Genomic DNA, 9,248 nt, shown 5'->3' with positions numbered 1-9,248 from the left:
TCTATCATCTCCCTTTTTCTATCCAATAGATATTTCTTTTTCAAAAAGGTTGCATTCCTAAAAAAAACACCTTTGTTTCTTGGGGATGATAGAAATAATATCCAACAGAATTCCTTGGATATCCCACAAAATAACATAAAATGGATCGACTATCCAATTTATCTCCCACTACCTGCTTCACATAAGCAGGGCATCCACATATTCTAAGATAAGAATATTTGGGAGGCTTACCCATCCATATCTCATATGGTGTCTTGTCAACTGCCTTTGAATGGACATTGTTCAACAACAGTCTCGCTATCTCAAGCGCATATCCCCAAAAGGATGGCGGCAACTCCGTGAACCCCATCATAGACCGAACCATGTCCATCAAAGTCTGGTTACGACGCTCCGAAACATCATTCAATTGTGGTGTAGCGGGCGGAGTCCACTGCGAGAGAATCCCATTCTCCCTAAGATACTTTTGGAACTCGGCACTCAAGTACTCACCACCTTGATCCGATCGAAGTGTCTTGATGCTTCGTCCCAACTGTTTCTCTACTCCACTTCTGAATTCTTTGAACCTTTCAAAGGCTTCAGACTTGTATTTCATCAAATACACATACCCGTACCTCGAAAAGTCATCGGTAAAGGTGATGAAGTAGGCATGTCCATGCTTAGTGATGATGCTAAGCGGACCGCACATATCGGTATGGATCAAATCCAATAACCCTTTGGCTCGCTCCACGTGGCCCTTAAAGGGAATTTTGGTCATCTTCTTTTTAGACAGGATTCACAAGTCGTGAGAGCATTAATATCAGACATATCAAACATGACCACTCCCACTAGCTTGTTCATCCTTCTTAGAAAAATATGTCGTAATCGAGCATGCCATAATTGTGCCGAATTTAGAGTATCTAGTTTTCTCTTGTTTGTTGTTTTATTGCTTGGACATTGTTTAGTGGAATATTTTTCAATTTGAAGTTATAGAGATCGTTTTTCAAGTTCTCCAGTACCAATTAAACATTTATTCTTGTAAATGTTGCAAACACCTTTGCTAAATAAACAAGAATTTCCATTTTTATCAAGCATAGAAATAGAAACAATGTTTTTTCACCAAATCAGGTACAAACAAAACATCTCTTAAAATCAACTTAAAATCATTGTTCAAAAATAAGTAAACATTTCCCACGGCTTTGGCAGCAACTCTTGCTCCATTGCCGAACCTCAAAAAGGTCTCACCTTCTCTAAGTCTCCTACTTCTTCCCATCATCTGTAAATCATTACAGAGATGTGAGCTACAGTCGGTATCCAATACCCAAGAAGTAGAGTTAATTGAAATGTTTACTTCAATATAGAACATACCGTTTCCAGAACCCTTCTGGGCAAGATATTCTCTGCAGTTACGCCTCCAATGTCCAGGCATTTTGCAGTGATGACAAATATCAGCAGTCTTGTCAGCCTTTACTGGTGTGGCTGCCACAACGGGATTCGGAGCTTGCCTCTTCAAGGGCACGTTCTTCTTGGGCGTTGGAAAGAACGCTTCTTTCCCTTCCCAGGTGGACCAGTGTTCGTACCAGATGAAGATCCCACATAAAGAACCGACTTCTCATATTTCATAGAAGCCTACATATAACACTTGGCTTTCAAGTCATGGTCACACCATTCCTTATAAGTCTGCAATTCCTCAGGAGTGCAGTCAGTCGGAGCCTCAACAGGGGGCGACTTAGTAAGTGTATACGCTATCCTTTCCGAATTCAAGACGAATTTTAGATTTCTTAACCAATTGAGGTAATTAGGTCCTGTTAACACGTGTTTGTCGAGTATTACAGATAGCGGATTGCGAATCGAAGACATTGTCAAAAAGTATTGAAAAGTAAAACAGATAAATGTTAATGACTAGTTTTAAATATTTAATAAGATATAAAGTATGGACTTTTACTTTATAAATTTTCACTCCCACTGTTTTGATATTTTCACTACCCTCTAGTGAAAACGGGAAACTCTTTTCCTCAGTAGGTACGGAAGGTCCAATTAGCGAATTATGATCCCGAATAATATCAGCCAATCACAATTCCTAAAAGATAGTTTCCAATTGCATCTCCATGCAACCCTCTACGTAAACTTTTGTCTCATGTTTGATTAGGACCCAATAATATGACGTCGTTCATCTTTACGTGTCAAGCCTTACTCATCGATGTTGAACCTTAATGGACGGTCGCCATGATTTCCCTCAATAATATGAGCCGAAATCATGGGAGTTCCACGTAGTTCACATCACGATGTCAATGGATGTCACAGCTTTCCGGCACCCAGGGCCCCCCCAATAATATGAGCCAAGCCCCGATCACGGGTAGCGTTCATCATGCACCCATTGTCGATGGAAAACATGGAAATTATAAAAAACTTTATATTTCCCCTTTTCGGGCTTGATATTAATTTTGAATCTTATTCAAAATGATGGTTTTTAATTTTGAAAGGTCTCATCATTAATTTTATTTAAAAGATCGCCATGTTTGATCGTATGTTTGCCGGATTCATGCAACTTTGTTATTATCATAATAATAACGCACATACTCATTATTTATAACATATCATGCATATATTATAAACAGTAAACAAAACAAGGATGATCAATCGCCCCAAAACTAATGGCCCGTGTGAGCTATGCACGGGCCTAGGTCCAATCCTAGGGAAATGCAAGGGATGCAAATGCAACTATTACACAAGCTTCCAATATTTACATGTCTTCAATCTTAATAATCATCAAGGCCACCATCTTCCAATCTTGATCTTCCACTATTCTAATATTTACAAATAAATATCCATGGAAAATAGGGATACATTTCATGGGGTGGGAACGGGCCATAAACCAAGCCCACTTTAAATTTGATAATTATTACAATCATTCAACATAAAATATCCTAGCATACACCTAGCAAATTGGGCTTGGGCTTTTGATCATCCTTCATGCATAATATCACATATCATACACCATCAATTAATTATCACAATAATTAATTGATCCAATATTATATATCTTGATCCAATCACTAACCGTCACGATTATAAACTAAATTAACAAAGTATACAAACACCTTTGTCTATTTTCTAATTAATTTATTTATAACCGAATTTCTTGTAAATCACCATTTACTATAAATAATTAAAGTCCAACTTAAATTATTTATTTCATGAGAAAATATTTACAACTTTTGTAAATTTAAACTTAAGGGCCCAAAAAATCATTTTTCACCAAAAACATTTTTGCCCATTTAAATTTCAGAAATATGTTAGCCATCTAATGGCCCACTAACATCAAGGCCCATGACACTTTGATAATCCAAAACACTTTTGGAAACCCTAGTCGTCATCGCCGTCGTCGGAGCTCCGTCGTCGGATTCCGGCCAACTAGCAAAAAATTTTATTTTTTTTTAATTTTAAGGGGTTGTTCGGGAAGCCTCTAGGGCAGCCCGAGGTGCCCGAAATGGGCAGAAACTTGCTGCCCAAAAGTCGTCCCCAAAACCGGCCACGATTTGATGCAAAAATTTGTCTCATGCGGTTAGAAATCGACCTCAATATAATATTATGTGTATGCTACACAAAATAGTATCCTTAGCTCTGATACCACTTAAAAGGGAATCGATTAAGGTGCCCTAATGCGCAACGGAAGTTTCAAAATAGTTTTTCAACAAGAAAACCGAGCACCTCTACTAAGATTTGTAGCAAATACGAAAAACACAAAATATGTCATACATAGAGTGTTTAGAAATGTACCTATCAATCACAAGGATTGATTATGGCTCCTACTAAGTTGTAAACAACTTAGCTCTTGATGGTAGACAATCTAAAAGCTTCACCTTGCTTTTGGACTCCTTTCTTCAAAATTCGGTCCACCACTAACAAGGTAGATCCATTCTAATTTTGCACTAGAAAAATTAGAGTTTTTCTTTGAGAAGTGTTTTCTTTCCTCAACAACTGAAGAAGAAAAATTGGGAGAATTTTGCTCAAAATTTCGTCCAACATGAGGGGAAGAGAAAAGGGGGAATACTTTTCTTGGTTGTGGAAAAAGTTAAAGCAAAAAGGTGCATGTGCATGCCATGCAATTAACTAAAAAGTTGTCTTCAACCCTTCACCTTCCAAGCATGCATTTTACTTGGACTTGTAACAATTACAAGGCCCATGGACTTTTATTTAAATGTCTCAAACACATTTGAGACCATTTAACATTTACTTGATTTTACTCAAGCCCACTAGTTTAATGATTATTTCTAATTGGCTCTACAAGACCCAATGTTGTTTAATTAATCCAACACTTGAATTAATTTAATTATTTGGACTCTACTAGGTCCACTAGTGTTTAATTAATTCAACACTTGAATTAATTTAATTTAGTACATAATAACGTATATGAAAATTACAATTTTCAAATACATTACTCGTTTGGCCAACTTTTAATTTAGAAATACTTCCTCAAATTAAAAGTTACATTCTCCTTATAGAAGTTATACTTCTATTTTTATTTACGCTTATAAACTCCTTTATAAATCGTTCAACACATTGAACTATTTTAACTTCTCAACGGGATCTAGAAAATTAGCACTTGAGTGACCCTCAATGGTTCATTGATACAACTAGCCGTGGGTTCACATCTACATGCAATTCAGACTAAACATGTCCTTATACGAGCATACCCCAATTGCTCCATTCTTACTTATCAACTCCTTGATAACAAGAACGTCAGAACTCAAGTCTGATAGTACCCAACCAAGCATGTTAAACGCCTAGCAGCATCGCTTACATGATTCCCTAGGTATCAAATGATAGTGCCTGCAAGAACCATTCAATTATGGTTAGCGTACAGTACGGTCCCTTCAACTCATATATCCCGATGGATTCGACAACCATTGGTATATCGAGAGTTGTCAATGAATTGATACTATGTGTCATGTCGTAGTTGCATCGATGGTGTAATCTATGAAAACCTTTCATAATTACCACCATACTCTGATCAGACATTTCATACTACATACACAAAGGATATCCATACCCGAAGGTAAGCGTTGAATTCCCCGACTACAATGCATCGACTCCTATATGTTTCGACAAAACACCCAACCTTGCCACCTGATGACCCTTTGAGAGTCGGTAAACAAGTCAAAGTGTAATGGCTAGCACATAGAGTCTCAATGTTGTCCCGGGTCATAAGGACTAATGGTGTACAACCATAAACTAGGACGTTTCCACTCGATAATTGAGAACCACTTGGAAAGTCCATTACGAAGGATTGTTCAGTGCACTCTACAAGGCGCACCTATCTGCATGCTCGGACATCACAATGTCCCCTACCAATGAAACATGGTACTCACATCGCAGATACTAGTCTCGAACTCGAGCGGCCTATATCCTTCTTAGCGGCGGCTGAATCGACTAGAAACCTTTTAGAATATACAGTATTTCAAATATGAGTTTCATGATACTCATCATATGAGCATCTCATATTCTTTCTACTATTTGTATATTCAAGGTTTTTATCTATGCAACTAGCATGGGTATACAGATAAAGATGTGGCAAAATAATAATTTCAAATATTATTAAAATATAGATCGTTTATACATAGAGTTTCATTGTGAACACTCGGCCAACACTTGGCTCAACGGGCACCTACTCTAACACTGGGCTCGTTGGTGGCTCGAGGGTAGTAGTCCTAGCCAAGTTACAAGAGTCCTAGTGTATTAGGATGTCTCGGCCGCAGCTTGCTTCATGTGTAGGTGGCTTCGGCTCAGGAGAGGGTTGAGTCCTAGGTGTCCAGTGGGTTCATTAGGGTCCAAAGGAGTTCTAGCTAGAAGATGGGTTGAGTTGGCTCGAGCTTGGCTCGATGAAATCAGTGAGTTGGTTCGAAGGTATGCTAGAATGGTTCGATTTTAGGGTTTCTATGGGTTAAGGTTTGAAACATGGTTCAACTTGGGTCGAATCATGGTTCACGAGGGTAAAGTAAATATAAAAAGTCTATGTTTAAAATTTTGGAATTTTATAATAAATTTTGAATTAATTCGGGAATTAAATGCTCCGCGAATTAATAATTTAAGAATAATTAGAAAGCCTAGAATTCAAGCTTAATAAAAATATGAGAAATTTAATTTAAGCTTATATGATTATTTGGGATGGTCTAGAGTCAATGAAATCAAGAAAAAGTTAAAATCGAGAAATTTTACGTCTAGGGATAAAACGGTCATTTTACACATAGAGAATAATAAATGTCAAGGCAGTGCTCTGTATGTTTTTTAATGTGTTAAAATGATTATTTTAAATGTTTATGGAATTTTATGATAAATCCTTAACGCTAAAGGATATATTTCATGCTTGGTTTAAAAGAAAAATGATTATTATATGCTTGAATTTTATAAAGTTATGGAAATATGAAATCTTGAAGAAAGTGAAGTAATTGTGACTAATATGAATACGATGACATGTTAATATGTAAGGCCAAGGTTCATTTGATGGGTGAGAGTGTCGAGGATGTCTCCGCCGCCTACTATTGTGGTTATATGTAGATGGATCCGTTGACCCTTAATACGAAAGTTACAATTAACTATCTGAATTCAACGAAAAGGGATACGTATATGTATATGATGGATATGAATATGTTTTGTGGGGACCCGGACGCTAATTCATGTCTTAATCATTATTAATGTCAAATATAACAATTAAGAAAAGCGGGACTAAATTTTTTCCTTTCTAAATTATAAATGCGGAAACGTAACAGTAATCTATTTGATATACATATCAATATCAAAGTACAAGTCATGTACTACATGTCTCTCTCTCAACTAGGTTCAACGACTATACATTCAGTGCTGAATCTTATTCTGCTTCTGGGCCCGGATCTCCATGCTAACCATAATCTCTCATCCTCTTTTTTGATCCTGATCCTGTCCCACCTATTGTCATGCACACATACAAACAAGACAACAGCCTGATAACTCTGGTGAGAATTACATTCCCAGTATAAATCATGTATACATGCATTTCATATAAACAGGTATAACAGTATGAAACAGATATTCATGACATGTATCACAGTCAGAAACATGCATCGTTATCAAACTATAAATCACACTCTGAACATGTATCAAAATTAGAAAACATGAATCGATATAAAACTGTAACTCAAACTCTAGACTCATCATCTAAGACTCGACTCATTTCTAATCTAGGGATCCCGATCTGAATAAGAACGCAACGTTCTCCCATCTACTTTACCCCAGCTAGATGGTGGTACGTTCTTAGCCACAGACTTTGGCTGTCTATATCGAAGATCTGCAATAGGAGTCGTTCTTCTCCTCAGTCTATCGATATATATATCCAAAAGTCCAGTGACTTGGCGGTTCTGCCATGGAGATTCTGCCAAAGACTAGGCGGATCTGTCCACTCTAACTCATGCTTTTCTCTAGATCAATAGACTAAGCATATCAATATTAAGAATTGCAAATATCAATGCAATAAACATTCAGTATGTGATTTTGGGAAACTCAAGTCTAATCTGACTCGAGTTGTCCAATCCCGAATCAACATTGATTTATACCTTTCTCTTCTCGATCTTACGAACTTGAGGTCTCGAATTCAACTCTGTCCATATTCAATTCCCAGTTGAAGCTCTCGTCGATAGAAACTTAGTACTGAAGTCGGATTGAAAATCATACGGACGGATTGAAATATAAATGCGTAAGGATTTTCTGAATCTTTTCCTCGTTTCCTTCCTTGGTCTCTGCTAAATATGAAGTGTATATGTATATATATATCCCACGTTGCATGCTAAAGAAACGTGTCATATTTTCACCCATTTCAGTCGGCGCTCGGGCGGTCGAGAATTACAGCTCGGGCGCCGAACACTCTGTTCGGTTACTCGGCTTGTTACATATTGGAGCTCCGGCGGTCAAAAACTACCGCTCGAGCGCCTAGACTTTCTGTCCAAGCCCTCATATTCTCATCCCCTGGCGCTCGAGCGTTCAAAAACTACCGCTTGGGTGCCAGATGTTCTGTCCGAAGGGTAGACTTATGGTGCATTGGCGTTCGGGCGATTTTAATGTGCCGCTCGGGTGCCAGATGTTCTGTCCAACATCTTGGCTTATGATGCACCGACGCCCGGCTTCTCCTTTCACATCTTATTTTAACTCCTTAAATCTCAATTCTATCAATTAATCAATGTCCAATTACGGTGATAAAATCTCGGGCATTACATTTCTCCCCCCCAAGATACGATTTCGTCCTCGAAATCACAGGCAATCAACTCCGAAATCACAGGCTTTCAAGTCAGATATCAAATCAGATACCAAGGGAGGTATATACAGAAGCCAACAGAAAACTCACCTCAATAAAACAATCCTGGAATCTTTATCTCATCTCATATTCCTGTCTTCAAAATAGCTTCCTTGATGCCCTAACCATTCCCTTGAACTTCAACAATGGAATAGTCTTTATTCGGAAGTATTTTTCTTCTATTGATTCTGATTCTCATCTGGAATAATAGTTCAAGAAGTATAATGTCATAATACAACTCGAAGTAACTTTAATAGAATCAATCTCAGAATATTGGCTATACAATATCCGTATATACCAATCCAGAGCTTATAGCAAGTCAATAACATTACCGGCTACCAAATCGGTTTAATCTAAATCAGTTCAATATTAAATTCTTGTTACAACTATCAACAGTCGTCGTTTGACGTTGGCATATTTGGTTTGTCTTTCTTGTGCTGCTTTCATTTTCTTCTGAATCAGCGGCACTTTCTTTATCATATCTCTGATAATATCAGGTTCAATCTCAGAACCTCAGAGATATCGTCCCAAATCAAGAGGGGAACCATATTTCTTACCGTATAACGTCTCAAACGGTACCATCTCTATACTTGTCTGATAGCTGTGGTTGTACAAAAACTCACCACATGGAATTGAATCCTGCCAATTAGTGCTAAAATCAAGCATTACAGATCTAAGCATATCTTCCAAGATCTGGATAATCCACTCTGACTGTCCGTCATTCGGTGAATAATATGCAGTACTGAGATATCCTTCGTACCTAACACTTGCTGAAACTCCATCCCAAGTGTGAAGTAAACCAAAAATCACGGTCTAAAACCATCGACTTCGGCACTTTGTAAAATCTGACCATCTCTCTAACATAGATCTCTGCCATCAGATTATATCTGTACTTCATCTTGTACGAGATAAAACATATGGATTCGGTCAATCTATCAATCACGACTCG

This window comes from Primulina tabacum, chromosome 7, assembly GCF_025594145.1.
Source record: "Primulina tabacum isolate GXHZ01 chromosome 7, ASM2559414v2, whole genome shotgun sequence".
Classification (NCBI taxonomy): domain Eukaryota; kingdom Viridiplantae; phylum Streptophyta; class Magnoliopsida; order Lamiales; family Gesneriaceae; genus Primulina; species Primulina tabacum.
The sequence above is the reverse complement of the archived record's forward strand: the minus strand, read 5'-3'. Positions refer to the sequence as shown.